Genomic DNA, 26,969 nt, shown 5'->3' on the forward strand with positions numbered 1-26,969 from the left:
AAGAATAATAAAAAAAAGGAAGAATGCAAGTCTGTGGGTCTAAAAACATTATTTTCTAATCCCAGATATGCGCCATGGATTTAACATATGATGTCCGTGAATTTTAAAGGCACATTTTGATGCCAAGAACGCATTTATTTTCAAATGAGGGTAAACATTATTTTAGGCTTTGTGTGAAAATATTTCCTGGACTGCAAATCTGCATCACCAAAATTGACATAATCAAACCAGAGACAGAATAAAGCAGAGGAAACATGGCTGTAAGTTCAGCAAGCTTTGAATCCTTCCGTCAGGATGACAGAACCACCATAAACCTGGCCAATTAAACTAAATAGGAAGTTAAAGAAGTTAAGGCAACAAGGTTACATTTTTTTAATTTAATAAACGACAACAATAATAACAATAATTTTTAATAAACGGTCTTAACCCCTTGTGGACCAGTGTCGCAAGTTAGGAAACATAGCACTGCTGCCTTACAGCATCCAAATGGAGTATTACACCTGCCATTTTTCAGTCCTGTCTACTGCCCCCTAGTTGAACATGTAGGTGTAAAGTTACGTTCCATTCTTCCATTTTTGGCTGCTTGTCCGGGGTCAGGTCACAGTGGGCAGTAGCCTAAGCATGGAGGCCCAGACTTCCCTCTCCCCAGCCACTTGGGCCAGCTCCTTCGGGGGAATGCTTAGGTGTTCCCAGGCCAGATGAGAGACATAGTCCCTCCAGCGTGTCCTGGTTCTTCCTTTAGGTCTCCTCCTGGTTGGACGTGTCCGGAAAACCTCACCAGGGTGTTCAAGTTTCAAGTTTATTTATATAGCGCCAAATCACGACAAGAGCCGTCTCAGGGCACTTCACACAGTAAACATTCCAATACAGGTCAGTTCATTAAGCCAATCAGTAAAAAGTTTCCTATATAAGGAACCCAGCAAATTGCACCAAGTCACTGACTGGTGTCAGTGACTTTATAGCAGTCCTCGTACTAAGCAAGCATTTAGCGACAGTGGAGAGGAAAACTCCCTTTTAACAGGAAGAAACCTCCGGAGGATCCTGGATCCTGGCCTCAGGGAGGCGTCCAGGACACATCCTAACTAGATGCCCGAGCCACCTCAACTGGCTCCCGTTAATAACAGGTAAAGTTATGTTGTTAAATAATAACATAATAAAATAAAACTGATGACTATATGATTTTTGTGGTCAATAAAAAAGTAATCTTCAAAAATATATTTTTAAAATTGTTGTTTCATATTTCAATTATCAAACCATAATTATCCAGCAATCACTTTCAAGGTTTAAAACTGCAGTTGAAGAGTTTAAAGTGCATTAACCTTGCTATTATAACTCTGATTTAGGAAGCATCTATTTTTCTTTTCATCCATCTGTAATCAATAGCCGCTTATCCTCGCAGCGTTGCAGGGGGCTGGTGCCTATCTCCAGCTGTCATCGGGCGAACAGGCAGGGAACAGCCTGGACAGTCCATCACAGGGCAACACTGACACACTGGACATGCAGCCTTACAACCTAACCCTAACCCTCTTATAGAATAGAATAGAATAGAATAGTGGGGAAATTCACTTGCTAGAACAGCACCAACACTTAGAAAATGACAATAAATTGCCTCCAGGAGTTTTTCAAAGAAATGAAATATTTTGTTTAATCCTGTTTAAGACAAAAAGTAAATAAATAAAATCATCTAAAAAAAGTTTGGCATGTTAGGGTTTGATTTAATGATTTATTTGTCTGTTAGGTTGCATCAATTGGCATTAAAAACTACCCCAGAGATGAAGCGTGGTCTGAGTTAACAGTGATACATTTTTGACTACGATCCGAGTTTGGATGCAGATGTGAGACAGATGAAATGGTTTCACACTGGTCCTTCATACGTTTGCCAAAGAAAACATGTGCTTAATACATTTTGTTTTTCTCTTTGTAAGAAGAAGAAGAAGAAAATATCTTTTCTATAGCGCCTCTCAAGATAAAAATCACGAGGCGCTTCACAAAAACAAAAAAATGTAAAAAATAATTCAGAAAATGGTTAAAAATATATTTAAAATGAACATAAATAGACAATTGCGATTAAAAATGTAAAGAAAGAGAGAGAGAGTGAATAGATAAGAGTGAAATCAGTGGATCCTGAGGAAGGTGGAATAGGTGGGGAGAGCAGAATAAAGAGAGTGGTGATGAAGGTCACACAAAAGCCAGCCTGAACAGTTTTCAGCTGCTTTTTTTTTTTTTAATCTTTTATTTTCATTTATTGACATTAAAATAAAAATACAATCAGAACTAAATTGCTGCAAGCCAAAATGAAAAAGGGGACAGAAAGAAGAAAAACTTATGTTGTCTGCCCCTTTTAACTAAAATAGCATTAATACAAATGAAATAATCATATGATTCTTAAGGAAATTGAACAATATAGTTCCTGGACCTGTTGGCCGACAAAATCTCAACCCATGAATTTGAGAAAAAAATAGAAAAAGAAAACAATTTACACAGAAAGAAGCATTAAGTTACAGATCTATATACATACATATATACACATACAAGCACATACTAGGTTAATATCTTGTTCCTTTAATTCCCCCCACCCCCCTCCCCTCACACATTTATGTAACGGATCTATATAAGTTAATCGTTTTATTTTTTATTTCTTTTTTGAAAGTCAATATTGTTTTTGCATTCTTGAGTTCAGTATTCAATTTATTCCACAGTTTAACTCCATATATGGAGACACAATGTTCCTTTACGAGTATCCGATGTCTAGGTATGTTAAATAATTCATGTCCCTTTAAATCATATTTGCTATGTCTTTTTGAAAATCGTTTAATTAATCCTGCAGGTACGTTCCTTTTGTTTGCATTATACATAAATTTTAAAATATTGTAGTCCACCAGATCATAGAATTTTAGTGTTTTTAATTTAATAAATAATGGATTGGACGGATCTCTGTAGTTGCTCCTTGTGATTATTCTTATTGCTTTTTTCTGTAAGATGTAGAGTCCACTGAGTCCACTGATCTCAGGCTCAGGGAGAGAGTTCCAGAGTCTGGGGGCCACAGCAGCAAATGATCTGCCACCTTTGGTCTTTAGCCTGGTGCTGCACAACCAGTAGGCTTTGGTCACTGGACCTCAGGGACCTGCTGGGGGTGTAGGGACTAAGAAGATCACCAATGTGAGATGGTGCTTGTCCATGTAAGGCCCTATAGACCAGAACCAGGATCTTGAAATGATCCCTGAAGTTGACTGGCAGCCAATGAAGCTGGAGGAGAAGCGGGGAGATGTGGGTGTATTTGGAGGACTTGGTCAGAAGCCGAGCACAGGCATTCTGAACCACCTGCAGACAGTTCAGGGAGGTTCTGCTCAGACACGTGAAAAGAGAGTAAGATTTCATAAGATGCAAAACAGGTATTGCACAAGAATATTGCAACATAATCAATGTTTGGATGAGTTAGAACCTTGTGATTTGATGTAATTGAATAACAGAACATAAAACGACAGAGTAGATGTCTGTCTTGACTATTGATTGACAGCTTTATTTGTTTCAAACATACATATTTCTGACTTTAGTGATTTTGTTCATTTTTCTTTCTTTAAAAAAGGCTGAAAATTTAAACTCATGGCAGTCTGCTGTGTCTTTCTTTCTCTGGGAATTCAAACTTAAAAGATCCCTTTGCAGGCATCATCAATCTGGAATTCATCAGTTAGCGAAAACTGCTGCGCCTTGACCCGTCTACAGCAAATGCAGCAATGACAATAAACGTAGTTCTCCTGGGAGAAACAGGACCATAAATTATACACAGCCATCTGACTACCAAACTGTGCTGAACTGAGAGTTTTATTCCATTAATTCAAACAGGCTGTGCAGTGAGGAGATCTTGTGTGTCCAAGGAAAGTGAAGCCAAATTGAATTCAGCTTGTTTTGAAAAATAATAACAAAACTACAGAATACAAACACAAAGAACAGCTTATCTTTGTGTGACATCAAACATAGGAATGCTAGACTCAAATATTAAAAAGAAAATAATGTATATATTGCTAAAAAGTGATAAAAAATACAAACACCAGATGGAGCAATTGTTCCACTCAACTTGTAAGGAACCTATACATAAATAAATCAGTCTTTCCGTTATGTTCAGATTTTATATAATAGTTAAACTCTTATTTAAATAAAGAAATTACACAAAAACGTAACTTAGAAGTTTATTTCATCTTGACTTTAACATATAAAAAATAATACTTCTTAAGTAAAAACAGTAACTCATCAAAGGAATTAAAATGTATTTAAATTTGTTTTGCTTTTAACTTTAACTTAAAGAGACAATGTGTAGTTTTTACCATTAATCTCCGGAAATGTCCATCAAAATGTTGTTGTAAATGAATTAAAAGACGCCCAGTTGATGAAAAATATTGGTGGTTTCATAACATAAAACCATAAATATCTGTTCTAAAATACATGGGAGCAGGTCTAAGTCTCTGCATGACACCATATCGGAAGCCATATTTCCTTCTACGGAAGCCAGTGAGGACAAAATGCATTTACTGATTTGTAAGAAACGGTTACAAAGCTTTCACCATTAATATTCTTTGTTGTTTTGCACATTTAACTCTTTGCTCATTGCCAGTGATGAAAGAGCATCTGATATTTTTGTTATTTTGCTGGAGGTTGCGCTCCCAGGAATTTTGGACCCCAAAGGCCATCTGTTGGTAAGGACTTACTTGAACACAAAAGTAATACTTGCTTGCAATTCTTTAGGTATCTACTGCCCCCTATTGCCAGGGAAACTACACACTGTCAGTTTAAAGGCACACTTGGCAGTTTCTCTTGCTTCTAGCAGGCCCTATGTCTGTTATTAGTAAAATAATCTGTAGTCAAAGCAAAAGTGAAACTTATCTCCTAGTTGTGTGTTCGTCTTTTTAACACCTTAATCTAACAGCTGAAATGTCTCCTCAGCCTTCCTTAGTTTCTACAGGAGCGTTTCGTCCCTAAATTAAACATATCAGCTGCCTTCATGACCTAAAACGTGCAGGAAACGTGCTGGAAGCAGACTGCAGCACCAGGTACGTCAGCAGATTTATTTCTAAGTTCACAGGTGCGGCCTGGCACTCTGAAGTTGCAAATGCTGTATTCTGGCCACGGGGTGGTTGGGGTCTGAGTGACATTTCATTAACCCTGTAAAGGGTCACTTTAGCACACACTGGCTCAAGAAAAGTATTTAAAAATATTAAAAAGTTGCAAGTATGTCTTTGCAAACACCTTAGCTGCAGCCTGGCTTTGCACACACACACACACACACACACACACACACACACACACACACACACACACACACACACACACACACACACACACACACACACACACACACACACACACACACACACACACACACACACACACACACACACACCTCCAGCCCACCTTCGACCTCCCACCTGAAAGGCACCATCTGCCCTCTGGCCCCGCTGCAGCAGCTCGCGATATGAATCTCCGTTCATGCAGGAACCGTCACAGTGAGCGTCAGTGAACGTCTGCTTGAGTTCACGTTAGCCCGCCGTCTGTCTCGCTGTAGTTCACCAGCATTTGAGCACTGTCAGCTCCTGTACTGGGAAGCTTTTAGGAGCTGCAGCTGCTTCCCTTCTGCTTTCCTCCATGTTCTAATGATGTTCAGCTCATTTTTTACATTTGATGTCATTTGTATGAAATATATTTCAGTGTCACAAACTAGCTTTACATTATTTAATGAGCAAAAAAAAAAAGCAGTAACATGATGATTTTAACAGTGTTTATTAAGTTATTCTCATCTGTGCAGTTTTAAGCTTTTCTAGTGTTTCAGAGTTTTTACGGATAATATCCTATAATGTTACCTAAGAAAAACAAGGGGCGTCTGCAGGAGGACCCTGTTTAACTCCATCTTCTCTCACACCTGGTGTGAGTTTGTTCTGTCCACTTGCCAGTCATAACTCTCCTCTAATGTCAAGCTCAGATGTACAGATTACTGTTTCCGTACATTGCAGTGAGTCCTCAGGGTCAGTTTGTCAGATCTTTTAGAAATTTCTGACCTTGCAAAAATCGCAGCAGTAAAAACATCTCCAGGACTCCGCACTTAACCACAGGAAACAGAATATTAATAATAAAATACCAAGACTGTGGGTAAAGAGCTGCCGCTGATAGAAGCGGTCCGTCTATCCTGGACGCTTTACTGTCCACCTGCCGAGACGTTCTTTAGGTTTCTCTCTTTACTTTTTAATAATCTTTTACAGATGTGTGATAGCGGTTTAAAAATAAAAGTTGGTAAGCAGCTAGCTGTTTCCAGTTTTAGCATTTTCGTGATCTCACTACAAAGTTTAAAGACAATAAAAGTTGTGTTCTTGATATAATTATCTCCAGCTCTTAAACACAGTTATGAATCTGTGACAAAACAATGTTTAACTACATAAATAAAACCTCACACAGAGGACAGGAAATGAGTCCTTGAAAAGCTTCTAATACATTCTGCATGTTAAAAAATGTTTATTTTATAGTTTGCTATAATTCTAGCTATATTTAGACAATAAAAGCTCAAGTTCCAAAAGTACAAATAAATAAATCCAATGAAATCTTTCAGAGCCTCTGACAGAGAACAGCCTTTCATGAAGGTAAAGTAATCCAGATTTGTTGAAGTTTTTTCAAGTCCACATTTTTCTTATAAAACTGCAAACAATAAGCCAGAAAAGCCACTGAATCATGGGTCCCATCTTCATTGTGATTAGGAATAATATTTTATTAGCCTCTGATCACAAAAGAGAGAAATAAACACACATCTCATTCTCCTTTACTTAGTTGATTATTTTGTAATTTCTAAATACAAATCCTGCTCAGCCTTTTTAAACATGCATGTTTTGGATGCCTTGTCAGCATTTTGCAGCCAAACCAATCTGTTCAGAGTAATTCACATCATGGATCTCTTTCAGACTTTTGTGTAATGCTTTTTAGTGTCACGATCAGATGATCTAAAGCAGCCAGACTGCAGGGTTGCTACAAAACCAAAGGGGTTTTCTCTGGTTCTCGTCTGACCACTTGGCACAGCTCTGAGGAGCAGGTTTTACCCCAAAATATGTGTTTTACTTTATTTTCCTCCTAGGATGCACTTACTGAACATTTCCTAATTAGCTTACAGTAGATGCCTCCACTGCTGGCTTGAAATAACCACATTGTCCATATTTTTTATGCATGACTCAGGTCCTTTGTGTTTAATATATTCAAAAGAAAATTTAATTCAAGGAAAAAGTCACCTTGGATGAAATAGCATCCAGCTGGTGAAAACTTTGTAAACAAAAGGAGGATCCTTACACTTAGGAGTTTAGCTGCAGAGAGCACAATGCTCTCAGCTCCTTCAGTCTTATCAGTTCCTTTCAGATGAACACTGCTCTGTTTTGTGTCATGAACCACTCTTTTAGACCCCAAAACTCACCAATGGGAGAGCAAATGAAAGCCCCTCGGTATGAATTCATTAAGACTTTCACACATTAACACATGTCGTCTTTCAGTGTGCGTCTCGGACGTTAATTTGCTGTAACAAGCGTTCGGACGGCCTATCTGCACAGAACAGGTGGGAAGTACAGCGGCCTCTCAGGGCTCCAATGGTAGGGAGGCGCGTACAGAGGGATGGCTAATCGATTGGACAGACTGGATTTACTGAGGCGACTGGGTCTCAGGGTGAGGCAATAAAAGAAAATCTGTGTTTTGGTGTGTGTGTGTGTGTGTGTGTGTGTGTGTGTGTGTGTGTGTGTGTGTGTGTGTGTGTGTGTGTGTGTGTGGGTGGGTGGGTGGGAAGGAGCTGCTTTATGTTACTGGGAAACTAACATTCTATCATCAGAAAAATGCAATTTTATCTTATCTAGTACTGCAGTTACATAGTTTATACGGTTTATCTAGAGCAAAATTACAATTTATTGAAACCTTATTTTAATGTAAAAATAGAACAAAGAAAATGAGCAAATGAGATGATTTTCTGATAACTGAAGACCTTTGGGTTAAGACTTTTTGTCTTCAGTTGTAATAGTTCATGGCGGCACAAAAAGGATGCAAACGGTGAGTTTTGCACAATATGGCCTGTTTTATAAAAATGTTTCTTTTTCTACTTAATCGTCCATCGTAAAAACAAAACATCAGTACTTTTTTTGCCCCAAATCCCTCACACATGAAACAACTTCAGCAGTTTGATTCTGGACAGTTTCAGTACTTTCCAGAATGAGTCGCTTCAGGTCTCTGTCACTTTAAGAAAACAAGCTGGCGCTGGCCATGCCTGCCCATCCCACATTCAGGCTGCTATAAGCTGAGAAGCTCCGAAATCAGGGAGGGGCTCAGAGCAGAGCCATTGATCCTCCAGCAGCAGCTCTCTCATGCACCAGAGAAGTAGTTCTATTCAAATTTCCTCATTTTTGACATCTCAAATAGTTTTAGGCAAATAATTCCTAAAACTAAACAGACAAAAAATGGATGGGCATTTGTTTCATGTTTGAAGTGTTTATAGAGGCAACAGGGACCCACATGTCAGCGCAAAACAATGCAAAAGGTGAATTTTGCACAATATGTCCCCTTTAAGACTTATCTGAATAACATTGATGGATAATTTACCTTTTCAAAAAATGTATTATTAGACCATAACGTTTTGAATTTAGTGTAATGATGACATAACCTTAATTTGTTCTAAATTGGTGACTGTCCATAAACACAAATAACAGAATATTTATTGTTCCTTTGTTAACGTAGGAATTTTCTGGGAATATACTATGTCGGTGCAGCAGAGTATTTTATGATTATTTTTTCTTTTTGCTGTTTTCTCCCATGGGTGTATGATCTTAGAATCTCTAAATGCTCAGTGATCACACTGGAACATGTGCCAACAGGAAATTTGACAACTAATTTACTGATCTACTGTGATCTGAGAAAAATCCCTTAAAAATGCATATTTACTTACCACTAACTTGTGAAATTTCTTCCCTCAACTTCATTGATTCTCATTCCAGACACACTGTGACTCGACCGATCCTAAGCCACCCACTCAGATGTGTATATAAACTTAAATAAAAATCCACACTTTGTGTCTGACACTGAGTTTCAAACACCCCCACATGGCCTACAGCCTTATAGAAGACTCATAACTTTCAGCTAAATCTCCTGAAGTTCAGAACATGTGATCACTCTAACACGTTGCTCAGGTGGTGGGAATTTTGAAGACATTAGGCAAAGCAGCTTTATTTGTTTAACACATTTCATACAGCTGAATTAATGGAACTTCAATTTCCTACTCAAACATTCCCATTCTCTTTAATATCCTACTTTTAATTTCATTTCATGTTTCAATGAGATTTGGAGACAATATAAAGCTCTACAAGGTGGAGTTGGAACTGGACCTGCCAGTGGAAAGGGTTAATTAACACTTTTCAGGCACATGGGACTGTTAAAGATGCTAAATGAGCCATTCTTTGATTACATATATGTAAACGTTACCCGTAATTGGTAAACTGTCTTTTCTACCATCTGCTGAACATTGTAGCCCTGCAAAAGGCGTAACAATGATTCATCATCTTCATTGCAGAGTTTAAAAAATCCTTTTACAAACTGAATTCTCAGATTTGTGTTTCTACAAATGTTTTCAGTTCTAACTAAAGGGTTTGTGTTTATTTTAGGGGTGCACGGTGGCACAGTGAGAAGCTCCTTTTCCATGCAGCAAGACAGTTGCAGGTTTGAATCCTGGTTGCAGCATTTCTACCCAGATTTAGAATGTTCTCTCCATGTTTGGGTCTTCTCCAGACGCTCCGGTTTCCTCACACAGACCCAAAACATGAATATTAGGTTAGGTGGCAACCCTAAATGTTCCCTAGGTGGGTGAGTGAGTGAGTGAGTGAGTGAGTGAGTGAGTGAGTGAGTGAGTGAGTAAGCAAGTAGATGTGCAAATGAATGAGTGAGTGAGTGAGTGAGTGAGTGAGTGAGTGAGTGAGTGAGTGAGTGCATGAGTTAATGAGAAAGCAAGAGAGTGAGTGAGTGAATGAATCAGTAAATGAGTGAGTGAGTAAGTGAGTGTATATTAAAAAGAAAAATGCAGAAACAACTGGATTGTGTTTCTTGATCTCTGTATTTTAAAACTTATTAGATGTGGACTTTTTATTTTCTAGCTCTAACGGCGGTGTCACTCATCATCAAGTGAAACAATCCAGATACATTTTGGGTTCATTCATTTCTGAAAATGCTACTGACAGCTGACAGGTGCTCAAAGCAGAAAATAATAGTATAAAATATTTAGCTGTCACCTGACTCTGTTTTTGAATAACAGAATCCCCTCACTCTTCAGTAACTTTGTCCAAGAAACGTTATAAACTTCATCATCATGCTTGATCACACACCATCAATTGTCCACATAATTATGGTCACAGTGAGGCTTAGTGCTGGGAGTAGGAAAGAAACTTAAACCCACGTGTGATTAATCTATAATCTTAGAATTTGTAATGATTACATCTTGACATTTTTGGTGCTACAGCAGATGGAGAAAAACAGCCTTTCAAACATGTGTCTCATTTAGAAACATACTTAACCATAATCAGTGTAGCCATGACAGAGAACTTTAAATCTTCTCAATCTGAAGCCTGGAACATTTAAATCTATAATCCATGTGTGAAAGAATATTTTAAATATCCTATTGTATTTGACGCTGCCATGTTTTATTGCTGTAAGATTTCTTGGACATTGCAACAGCCTGTTCAGACTGGGCTGTCTAGAGCTGAAATCAAACAATAAAACATTTTAGATACAAAAGTTTGCTTTGGGTATTTGTTTAGGTGCTTGTTTCGGTTCTTTCCCTCCTTCGCTCACATCCTCCTTTCTCCTGTTTGTGGGGATACAGTGAGTAGCTTTGAGAGCTGAGAGGAAGTGAGCTGTGCTGAAGACAAATGCAGCTCATGAGAGGCTACACACATTTTCCCTCCAAGCTCGGCTAACTTTTGCTTCTAGCAGTCGCTGACATCATGCACAGCTCAGCTCAAGATGAGAGGCTCGTTCTGCTCAAAGTGCCAAGAGCAGCGATCCTGTACACAACACGTCCAAACTGCAAGGAAAATGGGAGATCGCAGGCGAAACACATCTGCTACAAACAAGGGCAAAGGCAGGGCGGAAGGAAAAAAGTTATGGAGTGAAAGACGGATGAATCACCCCATACCCTTCAGAATATCAGGTCATTAACCAGCGTTTCTCAGGAACTTTTACTAAGGTTGTGTAGGAGGAAAGTTCAATTCTCACTGCACTTATTCTCATGCTGAAATAGTGTGGTGTTGAGGCGGAAACAAAGCTTTATTCCAGGTCTCAAGTAGCTTTAGTTTTCTTCAGTAGGAAACACACTCAGCAGTGCATGTTTGTCACAAGTAGACAACACACAAGTGAGTGAAATTTAAATGTGAAAAAAAAAAAACATTTATATGATCATTAATATGGTTTTCTGAATTTTTTACATCCATCCATCTATTTTACTCCGCTTAAGCTGGTTGTACACTGTGCGAACTTTTCACTTGTAGCATTCAGCTCCATCTCAAACAGCACGACTTCCTCACAGAGCAAAGCTCCCGAGGCAAGTTCTCACACTGTACGACCCAATGCTTGTGTAACCGGATTACAGGATACAATAAGATAATTAAAAGAAAAAATAAACAAATGGGCCAATAATTAGGTTCGGGGAGAATTGGAGGTTGTTTAAGAATGACTGGAGTCACGGGTATAGCATGAAACGGTTTATATACTAAATTTTAATAATAATGGGAAATATAACACATAAAGATAACACACAAAAACAGATGAAAACAATCGACAATAGTAAAATGGTCGGTATGAGATTTGATCATATGAGTCACAAGTCAGCCGGCGTCAAGTCAAATCCCCACGCTTGGGGTGAAAGTCAGAGTCCGGTGGTGCGATTTTTTCCTACCACACCGTTGAGATTGTTCACTGAAGAGAGCAGTCTGCTCTTCAGTTACTTGAGATGTCCTGGTTCGTTCAGTGGTTAAGGCTCGCCATCTCCCTCGTCAGGAAGAAATCCAGTTCTCGTTCCAAGTGAGTGATCATAGGAGTCGGGATCAAACCCAAGGAAAAAAAAACCCAGCCTGTAAACAACAGGACTGTTAGCGAGTTGGCATCGACCCTTCTCGTCACATCACAGCATAAAGTCTTACAGACTTAAACAAATGCTTCACTCTATTGGCATAGCCAATCATGTTTGGGTTCACAGTTCAACTAACATAACATCAATTTGATTGTCTATTAAAATAATTCTCAGTAGCTCTGGAAATATAATTACATATGACAACAATTGTTCAGCTCAATAGGCTCAGTTAGATTCTATTACTCTACACTATTCAACAAGAAATACATTCATGACAACAAGGATACATTTAGTTGTGTTTCTATACAGCATTGTGACACCTTGTATATCTGTAACACAATAAATAAATAAATAAATAAATAAATAAATAAATAAATAAATAAATAAAATGTTCTATAACAAAATTCAACAAAATATAAATTCTGGTCCTTTGGTCCACCTTTGTAAAATAATTCCTCCCTAATCAGTTAGCTTTTATTTATTTTTATTTATCTATTTTTTTTATTATTAAATGTTTGGTTAAGGGACGCATTGCTAATTCTATGGCGTTAGCTATAACGCCCCTGAGGACCTTGTACATCTAGGCCGTACCACCATTAACTGGCGGTTTGAGCCGTTAACTCCTGGGAATCCCATATGCCCTACCGCCGTTAACTGGCGGTTTGAGCCGTTAACTCCTATATGCCCTACCACCGTTAACTGGTAGTTTGAGATGTTAACTCCTGGGATCTAACGTCTAGCAGCCCACTGCTGTCACCTCGGTTGCTGTAATTAGCTTTTTGAATTTAATAATTTACTGAATTTAATCTCATTCACTCACCAACGCGCTCCAACGGTTCCCTCCTACAGAGGATTGGTTCACTCTGTCGTCTCCACACAAATCTATAAGAATGGAATTAATTTGATAAGCTATTTAAGTTTCCTTTTTTTTTTTAAGTTGCATCGTTAGCTTTTTCTCTTCTTTTTTCTTTACTCACCGCGTTGGTTCCAAGTTCCTAGCTCTTATTAGAAGGAGTCAAGTCCGCCTCTCCCTCTATCTATGCGGCACCCAAATCAGGGTTCTTCACGGCCTCGACCGTTGTTTTTTTTCTCTCTCTCTCTCTCTCTAACCGCTCAGTCTTTGCTTTCTGTATCTGCGTGCTGCACAGCCGTTTGTCTCTCCTCTCGCTCAGCTGCGTCGCACGGTTTTATTTCGCGGAGGCGGGACTTATTTCTCTCAGCCAATGAAATTTCAGATTCCCACCTGGACCAATAGTATACAGCTTTCCTCTTCTGTTTCTGTTAGTGATGTTCAAGATTCTTGTTTTAACCGATGTTTAATATTAAACTCGTTATTTTAGTTATTCACCCTTCCAATAATTCATTATGAAATTATCTATTAGTTAATTAGATATCTATTAATTAGTATTGTTAATTTCCTTAATTTATATTTTATATTTTATCTAAATTGAGGATGGATCATATTAGTAAGCCAATTAGTTAATACCTCATTAAGGTTCTAGCTTCTGGGTTACATCCTCCCCCATTAAATATCATGCACGTCCCTGTGCATTGTTTCTACGGGGTACACAACTTCTTGAGTAAGAGAGTCAATAAAAGCTTTATTAAGTCCTTGGAAAAGGGACCTAACTACGGTCACTAGTGGATTGCCCAATTGAGAGTAAGTTAGTCTTTGAGGAGGCTGACTACTTCGTTCAGATCTCCTGACATACATCTCTGGTTGCACAGTGTCATGCTCATCCGTTTCGGTTTGATTCTCAACTGAGACAGGACGAAGTGAGCTCTCTGTTTCCGACAGAGCTGATGAGCTATTCTCTAAGACTTTGGTCTTTTCAGATGTATGTGTCTGATCGTGTATGATGGGTTCAAAACTTACATCACGTTGCTGCGACTTTAGGACACCATCCAATTGAGGTAGGTTTGTGTTAGTTTCATCCCCCGTTTCTACGTCAGGTAAGTATACTTCGGTTTTTTTCGTTTTTTCAGGTAAGTATGTTGCTGCTTCTTTCACTCTTTCAGGTAAGAATGTTTCGGTGTTGATGCCTTTGTCAAGTAAGGACAATTCAGCATTTTCATTACCAGCTAAGGTTGGTTCCTTGCGATCCCCTGTGTGTAAGGATAGTGTGTTTTGTTGTTGAATATTATTTACCGGTCCTGAATCTGCTATGAGTTCCCTATTTGGCAAGGTGACCGCTATTTGATAGGATGGTCGGTTTAGCACTTGTGGAAGATCAGAGTAATAAAACTCATCTACCTCTTCGTCAAGTGGCTCATCTGGGTCAGGTTCTAAGGCTGAACTCTGTCTTGTATGAGGTCTGCTAGGTTTCGTAACGCGTTCTGTTTCATTTTCTAATGAAGAGAGAAAACCACAAGGCAGTAAAAGATCTCTGTGGAGTGTTCTGTTGGGTCCTTCTCCGTTCTCTGGTTTTACAGTGTATACTGGCAAGTTTTCCATCTGTTTGAGAACTATATACACTGTTTGCTCCCATTTGTCTGCTAATTTATGCTTTTCTCTTAAGCGAAGATTTCGGACTAAAACACGATCTCCCACACCTAGTGTGGACTCACGAATGTTTCTGTCGAACCGTTCTTTGTTCTTCCTCGCTGTTTTTTGAGAGTTTTTTATGACAATGTCATAACTCTGTTCCGATGACTCTTCAGTTCTTTAACATACTGAGAATGAGTTATAGAGGGCTTGTTCAAATGCGGTAACCCAAAGGCAATATCTATAGGCAACCGAGGCTGCCTACCGAACATTAGCTCGTAGGGAGAGTATCCCGTCACGTCATTTTTTGTACAATTGTACGAGTGAGTAAGTGGTTTTACAAAATCGCGCCAGTGATGTTTCTCAGTGGCTTGTAAAGTTCCCAACATGCTGAGTAATGTACGATTGTACCGTTCAACGGGGTTGCCACGAGGGTGATAAGGGCTCGTTCTGACTTTACGGATACCAAGTAAAGAACAAAGTTCCTTGATTGTACGTGATTCGAAATCCCGTCCCTGATCACTATGAAGACGCTCAGGAAACCCGTAGTGGACTAAAAAATGTTCCCACAGGTTCTTCGCGACGGTGGTGGCTTTCTGATCTTTGGTTGGGATGGACACTGCATACTTTGTAAAATGGTCTGTAATCACTAAGACATCTTTAGTGTTCTTACTGTCTGGTTCTATGGAGAGAAAATCCATGCAAACTAACTCCATAGGTCTGGTGGTGGTAATACTCCCCATTGGAGCAGCTTTGTCAGGGAGGGCCTTCCGACGGATACATCTTTCGCAAGTTTTAACTTTGATTTCGATATCACTAGCCATTCTTGGCCAGTAAAAACGGGACCGAATGAGATCTGTCGTACGTTCAACCCCAAGATGCCCCATATCATCATGTAGGCTTTGCATGACTGTTGAACGTAATGAATCAGGCAAGACTAACTGCAATGATGTCTCTGGTCCTAATTGGCGTCTCCGGTACAGTAAATCATTTTGAAACTCAAACCGTTTCCACTCTCTCAAAAGGTTAAGAACCACCGGGGGTTCTGCAATAGTATCAGTTGGCGGTTTATTGTCAGTCATAAGCAGCTGAATGACTCGGCCAATGGTTGGATCTTTCCTCTGCAAGGAGACAAGGTCAGCATGGTTATACTTGGGCACAGCAAAGAAACTGTCACTATTGTCTTCCAACTGGAATAGGTCTGGAATGGCCGCTGCAGACATGGCAAGTGACTGAACTAAACCACAAGGAGAATCAGTCTCATCCAAGACCATGTGCTTTTGGCATGTTGCCTTCACTGCTTCGGCTTGAAGTTGAAGCTCGACTTCTTTGACAGAGGATAAAAGATGAGATCGGAACTCATCTAGTCGTTGGCATTCCTCAGTGAATTTTGAGTTGTCTTCAGGTTTATCATGCAGCCTCCTAGACAGGCCATCCGCGTCAACGTTCTGTGTACCTGCACGGTATCTGATGTCAAAATTATAGGTGGACAACGCAGCTAGCCAACGATAGCTCGTTGCATCGAGTTTTGCCGTTGTTAAGAGGTAAGTTAACGGATTATTATCAGTAATGACAGTGAATGTGTTCCCATACAAATAGTCATGAAACTTATCTGTTATGGCCCACTTTAAGGCTAGAAACTCCAACTTGTGCGCAGGGTACCTAGTTTCACTAGAGCTTAAACCGCGACTTGCATAAGCGATTACCTGTGTGACACCGTTTTGCACTTGGTATAGCGCTGCACCGAGTCCGGTCGTACTAGCATCTGTGTGTACTAGATATGGGAGTTTTGCGTCAGCGTAGCCAAGAACTGGCGAAGTGGTAAGTTTTTCAATAATAGTTTGAAAGGACTTCTCACAGTCTTGGCTCCAACGATTCCCAAAGGGTTCTTTGGGGTTCAAGTACTTTGATCTACATGGTGGTGTTTTAAAGTTTTTCCGTTTGGGTGGATAACCAGCCGTGAGAGATGTTAGTGGCTTGACAATATTTGAGTAATCTTTAACGAAGCGTCGGTAATAACCGGTAAATCCTAAGAAAGATTGGAGTTCCTTCAAAGTCTGAGGCTTCGGCCATGTTTTGAGTGCTTCCACCTTATCTGGATCGGTTTTTATGCCATCTCGAGATACTATATGTCCAAGATAACGCACAGATGTCTGGAAAAAACGACACTTATCTGGTGATAGCTTGAGTCCGTATTCTCTAAGCCGTTCAAGAACGTGAGAAAGTCTGGTTTCGTGTTCTTCCAAGGAGTTGGAAAAGACGGTCAAGTCGTCTAGGAAAACTAACACTTCCTTCAGATTAATGTCCTTCATACACTTTTCCATAACCCGTTGGAAAGTGCTTGGAGCATTTGTTATTCCTTGTGGCATACGGTTAAATTCATAAAACCCAAACGGGCAAACAAAAGCAGTTTTAGGTTTATCCTTTTCACACATCTCTATTTGATAGTAACCTGACTTGAGGTCCATCACAGAAAACCACTGTGATCCAGCGAGAGCAGAAAAGGACTCCTCCAAGTTAGGCAGGGCATATGCGTCGCGAATGGTTTGCAGATTAAGCTTTCTATAGTCTATACATAGACGTACCCCACCATTCTTTTTCCGAACTACCACTATTGGTGAGGCAAATGGAGACTCCGACTCTCTTATTATACCGGTTTCCAAGAGGGCTTCCAAATGTTTTCTCACGGCTTCATAATCATGTGGATGGATCGGCCGAGATTTCTGTTTGAATGGGGTCTCGTCTTTTAAGTTGATGTGATGTCTTATCTGTTGTGTATGACCAAAATCAAGATCGTGGTGCGAAAACACATCGGAGTAAGTGTTAAGTTTGTTGGTGATCCTCCCTTTCCATTCTTCGGACAAGGGCGAAGTACCGAAGTCAAAACTGAGAGGAGGGTTTGAAGGTGAAGTCTGTTGCTGCGAACTACACGCCGCAAGTACTTTCTGATCACTTTTGTCAGGTTCTGGATATGGCATAACACGATCGGCTTTAACTAACTCAGCGATCACACAGTTAGTGGGTAATGTGATGTCATGGTTAGTTTCGTTTCTTAGTACAACAGGTACTTTGTATGGACCATGTGAAGGTAAGGAAATGAGGCAACAGTCTACAATTATACCCCCTGGTAGAGAACCATTGGTGGGTTGTTCAATGAGTGCATAAGGCTCATGCTTGTTTTGGCTGGGTTGCATAAACCCTTCTAGTAACAGTTTTTTATTTGCAGGGAGAACTTCTTGGGTTCTCCCTCGAAGCTTCACCACACCAACTCGTCCATCTTTGCTTTGTTTTTTTCTGACTGCTAAGGCTTTTAGCACGTGTTGGTACCCATAAGAGAGTGCCTTGGAATCAGGTAAGTTATTGGCAGACAATTGCTCATACAAAGGATCGAGTGTGTTTGTGCCAATGAGTAGTGGTGTATCAGAGTTTGAGCTTATATCCGGAACCACTAACGCAAGGGTAGGTAACTCAAGTCCAGACTGATCGAGCTCTTTTGGAAATGTGACACTTATCTCTATGTATCCTAAATAAGGAACTGCTTGACCGTTTGCGCCCTCGACTTCTAACAGATTACTGATGGGTTTAATTGAGAGGTCAGGTAAGTGTTCTTGGTAAAAAGAATTGGCAATGGTGGTTACCTGGGACCCTGATTCCAGTAAACAATTACATTCAACACTGTTAACTGAGACTGTAGCTGTGCATCGCCCACCCACTAATCTTTTGGGAAGTTTTGGCACTGAATGAGCATGAACTGGCTTGCAAAAAAGTCTCTCTGTCCTTTCCTTAGAGGGACTTGGTTCTACTTTAGCACCTATCTGTCCCACGATAGGAGCTTCTACCGGTTTAAAGGAGGAGACTGAGCAATTGGCTTTGACATCTCCCACTCGCGCTGCTTCTGTCTAAGAGCAAGTCTTTTAGTTGCAACTAGTGCTGGATTTGGCTCGTTGCTACAGCTAGAAGCTATGTGCCCATCTTCTCCGCACTTAAAACAGTATCCAGGCTTTGGTCTGGGCACCACTGCTGTTATCTGCTGAATCTGTTTGGGCTCATCTGGAATTTTAGTCCCCACACGGGGTTTTGACTCTTTTTGAGTTTTCTTTGCCTTTTTATCTGTGTTGTTAACCTTAAGCTGTGCAATTTGGCTCCTGAGCTCAGCGATTTGTTTGCGTAAGTCATCACAGTTATCATCTATTTCCAGTTCACAAGTGTTTTTACTCTGAGAGCATGTTGTTTGCACATTTGAATACACTCTAGTTCGTTGTGCCCCTAAGTGTTGTTTCATGCGTGCTGCTTTAGTAGCCTGTTTGTCTTCTTCAGTGCGCAGTTTGAGGAGAAGTGCTGTAAAATGAGGCGGGTTGTCTTTCTTTTGTTCGAGTTGCAGGTTTGAAATCAGCGAGCTGTCCCAACAGCCTCTGCAAAACTGCTTGAGCAGCTGCTGGTCGGCGTCACTGGAGGAAATTCCATTCCTCTGAATAACTAGGTTTAACAAGGTGTATAACCTCTGAAAGTAATCGGAAGGTTTTTCACCACTGTCCTGGTTTGTGTTTAAGAAGCGAGCAAAGAGCTCGTCGCCGTCTTCGACAGCTGCGTAAGCTGAATCGAGATGTTCAAGGTACGTTTCCGGGTCGGATTTTGGACTAAGAGCTTTAACGATGCTCGCTGCTGGGGCTGACAGACTCTCCACGATTCTTCGTACAATTTGGGACTTGGTGAGTGAAGGATCATTTATGCATAACACTACACTACTACGCCAAGTATCATAGTCAGTTTCAAAAGAAGGGTGTGGAACTCGCCCTGAGAACGGTTTTAGTCTGTATTGTGAAGTAGGCGGAGGGATAACCTCACTGCTTTTAACAATGTGTTCCACAATAACTCGCTGAACCTCAGGTGTGTTTAAAAGATTTGGTGGAATGCAAGGGTTTTGTTTTCCAGTCTCTGTAGGTGGACAATTGTCCTTTGAGTTGTTCATATAGTTAACTTCTGGTGTTAAAGGCAGGGAATATGTAACTTGGTCACTATGGAGCATTGGCTCTAGTTCAGTGACTGGTTCAGAATGCATGGGTATCCCTTCCTAAAGATTCCCCAATTTTTGCCAGTTCCTCCATTAGAAGGTCTTTAAATGATTGATTGCTACGCGCAGCTATGTCCCTGAGCTCTGACAGATAGGCATCAGTGGCAGATGTGCTAGTTTCTAGACTGTACGCGCTGGCTAGGTCTTGAATATGGAAGAAAACATCTGGGTTCCTAGTACAAGGTTTGTCATAGGGTAAACATTGTTTCTTTAATTCCTTAACAGTGGCTTCATGTTGAAACTCCACAATAATCTGATCACAGTTTGGTAACTTAATGCGCCTGTTAACTGGTCCGAATCCTTCCATAAACCCAAAGACTTCGTTATCAAGGTCTGTATCAGTTAACCCACTGATTAAAACAGCATTTGAAACTTTGACCTTTTCTGTTTTCACAACTTCCATTTTAAAACACTCAAAAGTACCAATAATGCCAAAATGGCAAACCACTGTGACCTCCAGGCACTCTTATGATGTCAGTCAATGGTTAGCTAAGGTAACAACTCTACAATTCTCCTGGCTGGCTCGCCAAGTTTTATGTAACCGGATTACAGGATACAATAAGATAATTAAAAGAAAAAATAAACAAATGGGCCAATAATTAGGTTCGGGGAGAATTGGAGGTTGTTTAAGAATGACTGGAGTCACGGGTATAGCATGAAACGGTTTATATACTAAATTTTAATAATAATGGGAAATATAACACATAAAGATAACACACAAAAACAGATGAAAACAATCGACAATAGTAAAATGGTCGGTATGAGATTTGATCATATGAGTCACAAGTCAGCCGGCGTCAAGTCAAATCCCCACGCTTGGGGTGAAAGTCAGAGTCCGGTGGTGCGATTTTTTCCTACCACACCGTTGAGATTGTTCACTGAAGAGAGCAGTCTGCTCTTCAGTTACTTGAGATGTCCTGGTTCGTTCAGTGGTTAAGGCTCGCCATCTCCCTCGTCAGGAAGAAATCCAGTTCTCGTTCCAAGTGAGTGATCATAGGAGTCGGGATCAAACCCAAGGAAAAAAAAACCCAGCCTGTAAACAACAGGACTGTTAGCGAGTTGGCATCGACCCTTCTCGTCACATCACAGCATAAAGTCTTACAGACTTAAACAAATGCTTCACTCTATTGGCATAGCCAATCATGTTTGGGTTCACAGTTCAACTAACATAACATCAATTTGATTGTCTATTAAAATAATTCTCAGTAGCTCTGGAAATATAATTACATATGACAACAATTGTTCAGCTCAATAGGCTCAGTTAGATTCTATTACTCTACACTATTCAACAAGAAATACATTCATGACAACAAGGATACATTTAGTTGTGTTTCTATACAGCATTGTGACACCTTGTATATCTGTAACACAATAAATAAATAAATAAATAAATAAATAAATAAATAAATAAATAAATAAATAAATAAATAAAATGTTCTATAACAAAATTCAACAAAATATAAATTCTGGTCCTTTGGTCCACCTTTGTAAAATAATTCCTCCCTAATCAGTTAGCTTTTATTTATTTTTATTTATCTATTTTTTTTATTATTAAATGTTTGGTTAAGGGACGCATTGCTAATTCTATGGCGTTAGCTATAACGCCCCTGAGGACCTTGTACATCTAGGCCGTACCACCATTAACTGGCGGTTTGAGCCGTTAACTCCTGGGAATCCCATATGCCCTACCGCCGTTAACTGGCGGTTTGAGCCGTTAACTCCTATATGCCCTACCACCGTTAACTGGTAGTTTGAGATGTTAACTCCTGGGATCTAACGTCTAGCAGCCCACTGCTGTCACCTCGGTTGCTGTAATTAGCTTTTTGAATTTAATAATTTACTGAATTTAATCTCATTCACTCACCAACGCGCTCCAACGGTTCCCTCCTACAGAGGATTGGTTCACTCTGTCGTCTCCACACAAATCTATAAGAATGGAATTAATTTGATAAGCTATTTAAGTTTCCTTTTTTTTTTAAGTTGCATCGTTAGCTTTTTCTCTTCTTTTTTCTTTACTCACCGCATTGGTTCCAAGTTCCTAGCTCTTATTAGAAGGAGTCAAGTCCGCCTCTCCCTCTATCTATGCGGCACCCAAATCAGGGTTCTTCACGGCCTCGACCGTTGTTTTTTTTCTCTCTCTCTCTCTCTCTCTAACCGCTCAGTCTTTGCTTTCTGTATCTGCGTGCTGCACAGCCGTTTGTCTCTCCTCTCGCTCAGCTGCGTCGCACGGTTTTATTTCGCGGAGGCGGGACTTATTTCTCTCAGCCAATGAAATTTCAGATTCCCACCTGGACCAATAGTATACAGCTTTCCTCTTCTGTTTCTGTTAGTGATGTTCAAGATTCTTGTTTTAACCGATGTTTAATATTAAACTCGTTATTTTAGTTATTCACCCTTCCAATAATTCATTATGAAATTATCTATTAGTTAATTAGATATCTATTAATTAGTATTGTTAATTTCCTTAATTTATATTTTATATTTTATCTAAATTGAGGATGGATCATATTAGTAAGCCAATTAGTTAATACCTCATTAAGGTTCTAGCTTCTGGGTTACACTTGGATGTGAACTGACTGCTCAAACTGTATGTCAGACCTGAAAATGTGCTAAAAATTGTAGTTTTCACACAACACGTTGGACCTTTGAGTTCGAAAACCCAGAAGACCCAGAGGCTGTTGTGTTGTAAGGCCCAATCCCAACACTTGCCTATATATTCTTTTTTTTTTCTTCCCCGTGTTCTGTCCAGCTGTGAAGCAAACAGAATTAACGTCTGAATGCTGGTGGCAAGCCTTACAGATTTACTTTCAGGTGGAGCATCAAAGCTTCTGCTTTAATGTCACGCCTGATACTTAAAACTTTATTGTTATTGTTTTTTGGATGCTTTTTAATTCTAACCAGACACAGAGACAATCACAGAGGTGAAAGGGAAAGGAAGAGACAAAAGGAGGGGGTGTTCCACAAAAATGAACAGTCAATGATGAACAAGAATCTGCTTCTAGACCTGCAGAAAGAGAAAAACAAACTAAAAAGGGGACACACAACAATACAACAAGAGCAAGCTATGACTGCGTCAACCTAATGGGGAAATATAAAATCAACATCTCTGTACAGATTGGTGACTGTGCATCCTCCAGTCTTCCACTGCCTTGGGGGGTGCCGCAAGGTTCCGTTCTTGGGCCATTGCTGTTTTCAATCTACCTTCTGCCTCTGGGCAATATCCTGAATCAGCATGGCCTGAGCTACCACATCTACGCAGATGACTGTCAGCTATACGTGGAAATGGACGAGAAAAATGCGGGCTCGAAATTGGCTGCATGTATGGATGACGTGAAGGGCTGGCTGGCATCCAACTTCTTAAAACTGAATGAAAAGAAGTCTGAGTTTATTGTTTTTGACCCCCGCAACCACCATGGCTCTCACCCTGTTTGTGACCTTTTAACCCTTAACCCCAAACAGTGTGTGACGAGTCTCGGGGTCAAGCTGGATGCTGGACTCACAATGGTCCCACAGATAAACTCTGTAGTGAGGTCGTGTTTTTATCAGCTTCGCCGCCTTACTCACCTCAGACGAATCCTGAAACGGAGGCATTTGGAGTCAGTCATTCATGCATTCATTACCTCTCGCCTGGACTATGCAAACGCCCTCCTCGTTGGTGTTCCGGACTCTGCCCTGAATCGGCTGCAGGTTGTTCAGAATGCTGCTGCCAGGTTCTTGACGGGTACACACCGACGTAGCCACATTACACCTGTCCTGGCACATCTTCACTGGCTCCCTGTCATTTTCAGAGTGCAGTTTAAGTTACTGACTTTTGTTTTTAAAGCGCTCAGTGACCTGGCACCTTCCTACCTCTCTGCCCTTCTCACTCCATATGTGCCCACCCGCTCGTTGAGGTCGGCTGACCTTTTGCTGCTGCACACGCCGCGGATGAGACTCAAATCGCGGGGGGATCGAGCATTTGTCCATGCTGCCCCAAAGCTATGGAACTCATTGCCCATTGGAGTTCGGCAGGCTCCATCTCTGGCGGTTTTTAAATCTCGTTTAAAGACCCACTTTTACACTTTGGCTTTTAGACAGTGACTCGTTTTAGTGTTTTATTGTGTCATTGTTTTAATGTGTTCTTATTATTCATGTTTTCTCTGCTTTTAATTGAGATTTTATCCTTAGTTTTAGCTCCTTGTAATGGGTGTGTTTTGTTTTAGCCTGTGCAGCACTTTGGGCAGCTCCCATGCTGCATTTTAAATGTGCTATATAAATAAACTATGCTATGCTATGCTATGCTAACATTGTTTTGCTGAACAATCACATGATAACAAATCACAGTGCATTTAGTGCCAACCACAGCCTTAAGACATGTGTGGAAAATCCCCAAGTCCATACTTATGAGAGCACCATGTGAGCACCTGTGTGCGTTCACGTGCTTGTATTTGTAAGGTTTCTCCATCAGAACGTTCAATAGAGAGTGTGAGGGGCCACAGATCTGCCCCAATGATGTGTAGGAGATGGAGGGAGCTCCAAGTCCCAGAGATCTAGGAGCTGCCCCAGAGAGCAGGGGCCCCAGGGAGACTGTAACCAGAGAAGCCCCAGCCCCCTCTCAAGAGGCGCAGAGGATTGCCCCAGGGGGCCACAACCTGCAGACGGCAGAGTCTTGGGAGATATCAGTGCAAGCCCACAGGCCCACCCGCAGCCTCCCACCCCCAAGCCAGCTGAGCCCAGAACCCAGCGACCCGGGACCCAGGAGCGACCAGACCTGCTGGGGACCCGATAAAGTCCAGGGACTCAGATCCCACCAGGCAGAAACCAGGCTCAATCAGACAGATGCCAAAAATCTTAAACCCCTTGACACGGGAGCCGCGAACATGCAGGCAGACCAAGGCACCACACTCCGCACCAAATGTGGCAGGCGGAGGGCAGGCGAAGATGTGTAGCAGCACCAGAAGTCCCAGGAGAGGGGAGGAGTCCAAGACCCCACCTGACATATAGAGCCATGCACAGACACAGTCACACACTCCCTCCCTCATGCTCACATATACACATACAACCTAAGACTTACAAAAATGAATGCTAGACACCCACTCACTATCCCCATAAACACCCTATTCCCTCTGGACCTGGTACTGCTGCACAAAAAAGTAAAACCATCACCGGTTCCCAGAGTTCACCCTTTTCTGCTATGGTGATGATGAGCAGGCACCCCCACCCGACACGACCCCAACCAGATGGCCAGCTCCTCACACCTAGCCCCCAGCCCCGGGACGTCAAGTGATAACAGAAGTGTGCTAAGACCCCTAGTCTTCCTCCGCCTGCTCCAATACAATGTTAATGCGTGTTGATGAGGTGCATTCCATGGCTGGGGGAGCAGGCAGCACAGGCCTCACATAGCCTACGCCAGCTGATCCCACCACACAACCCCACTTCCCCCACAGCCCTCTATGTCCAAGTGCGTTTAAAATTGAAAGTGGGCACTGGCACTCGGGGTGAGGCGGAAAGATCTGTCACGATCTGCCCCTGCCTTCCTGACTGTGTTCCTCTAATGCCCTGATTAGCCCTTATTGTTCTCACCTGCCCCTCGTTAACCTGCCCATGTGTTCCTGAATTCCCTGTGTATTTATGCCTCCCTCCTTGTGCCAGTCTGTCAGATCATTGATGTTTGTCGTGTTGTCCTCGTTCCTGCCATATCCTGTCATTAAACCCATTTTTACTTTATCCGTGCCTGCATTCCTGCCTCCTGGAACTCTCCACCACACATGGTCCGCCATCTCCACCCTTCACATCATGACAGCATCTTCTAAACTAGCACCCCCCCTGCACCCGTCCCCCTCTCTACTGTCCACTCCTTGTTCCCTCCTCTCCATGATTGATGTCAAGTTGTTGTTGTTGTTGTTGTTAGCCTCAATGGCAACATGCCGATTATCACTTGTAAGTCGCTTTGGACAAAAGCCTCTGCTAAATACATAAACATAAGCATAAACATGTTACCCGATACTTAAGAGGTCGACCTGTAGATGGAAAAACAGATCATTTCCGTAGGCTACAGTGTGTTTGCATTGAATGTCGTTGGTTGAAGTGCTTAATGGGAAAATAAAATTGGGGTGCAGGCTGCCACAGGACTGCAGAAAGGGGATCCATACCCGCACCCGTTGATTTACCCAACCTCCAAGGTCCTATGAGCATGTTTGTGTGATGATGTGAGGGAGCAGGAGGAGAAAATGTATGGGGATGGGTAGGAATGGCTAGTTGGCCTAAGCCCTCCAGGGAGCCAGCTCCCCCACTGGCCTTAATAGGCACCTCTGTTCCCAAAATGCCACCTAGGGAATGGAGACCCCAGCCCATCTAGCCAGGGCCCAAAGCAGCAGCATCGCAGAGCCCCACGGAGTCCGAGAACACCAACCCTGTCCCACCCCAGCAAAGTATCTATTCCCATCCCTGCATTTGCACAACTTCCAGAATATGTAAGACATAAGAGATCAAAGTAAGGTTGGGCACTTCCCCTCCTGGACACCCGCCTCCCCTGTGATGGGACAGAATTGTTATTGTTTTAGAGGAGCCAAGGTACACCTGAGGCCCCTGAGCCTGGGCCAGGCACTGCCGTGTGTTCCCGCCTTCTTCCCGGCAGCATGCAAGTCAAGACCCAATACCCCAGGCCCCCACCCAGATCCACTCAGGAGCGATGCCGCCACCAGCAACCCATGGCTACCGCTGGAATTCAGCTTGAACAATCAAACAGCGAAAGCTGCCATACTATTTTCTAGTTCATCTTAAATTATCACAGCTTAACTCAGGCTCTTTGGACCTTACTCTGAGTAACTTAGCTAAAACCATCAACTCATTATGGTAAGATAGATAGGCCCACAATAAAACAATGCAAGTTTAAGCAGCTTTTCAGAGTTTTTGTTAAACATTTTCCACAACAGAATGACAGTAAAAGTAACAGTAACATTTTTAGATCTATTTATGTTTGTTTTTAATAAGGTTTCCATTAAAATCAGCATCCCATAAAAAAGTATTCATACTTTTTATTGCAATGTTTTTCTCATTTTATAGTAGATTTTTAGGGGAAAGAAAAAAAAAACACCAATGACTTAAATCTAAAAAAAAATTGGATTCTCCAAATTCTGAGAATACGTTCTCAAGGCTTTATTTTAATTATCTCATTATTTCTTTAATGTGCTTTAAAAGGGTTTAGCTTGTATGCATCTGAAACAACACAACCCCAGCACCTTGTCTGTGTTAGAACCTCCTTGGGTTTTAGCATCAACCTGTCTAATTACTCGGAAACCTGCTTGTGGCCAACATGT

Source organism: Nothobranchius furzeri, chromosome 8, assembly GCF_043380555.1.
Source record: "Nothobranchius furzeri strain GRZ-AD chromosome 8, NfurGRZ-RIMD1, whole genome shotgun sequence".
Classification (NCBI taxonomy): Eukaryota; Metazoa; Chordata; class Actinopteri; order Cyprinodontiformes; family Nothobranchiidae; genus Nothobranchius; species Nothobranchius furzeri.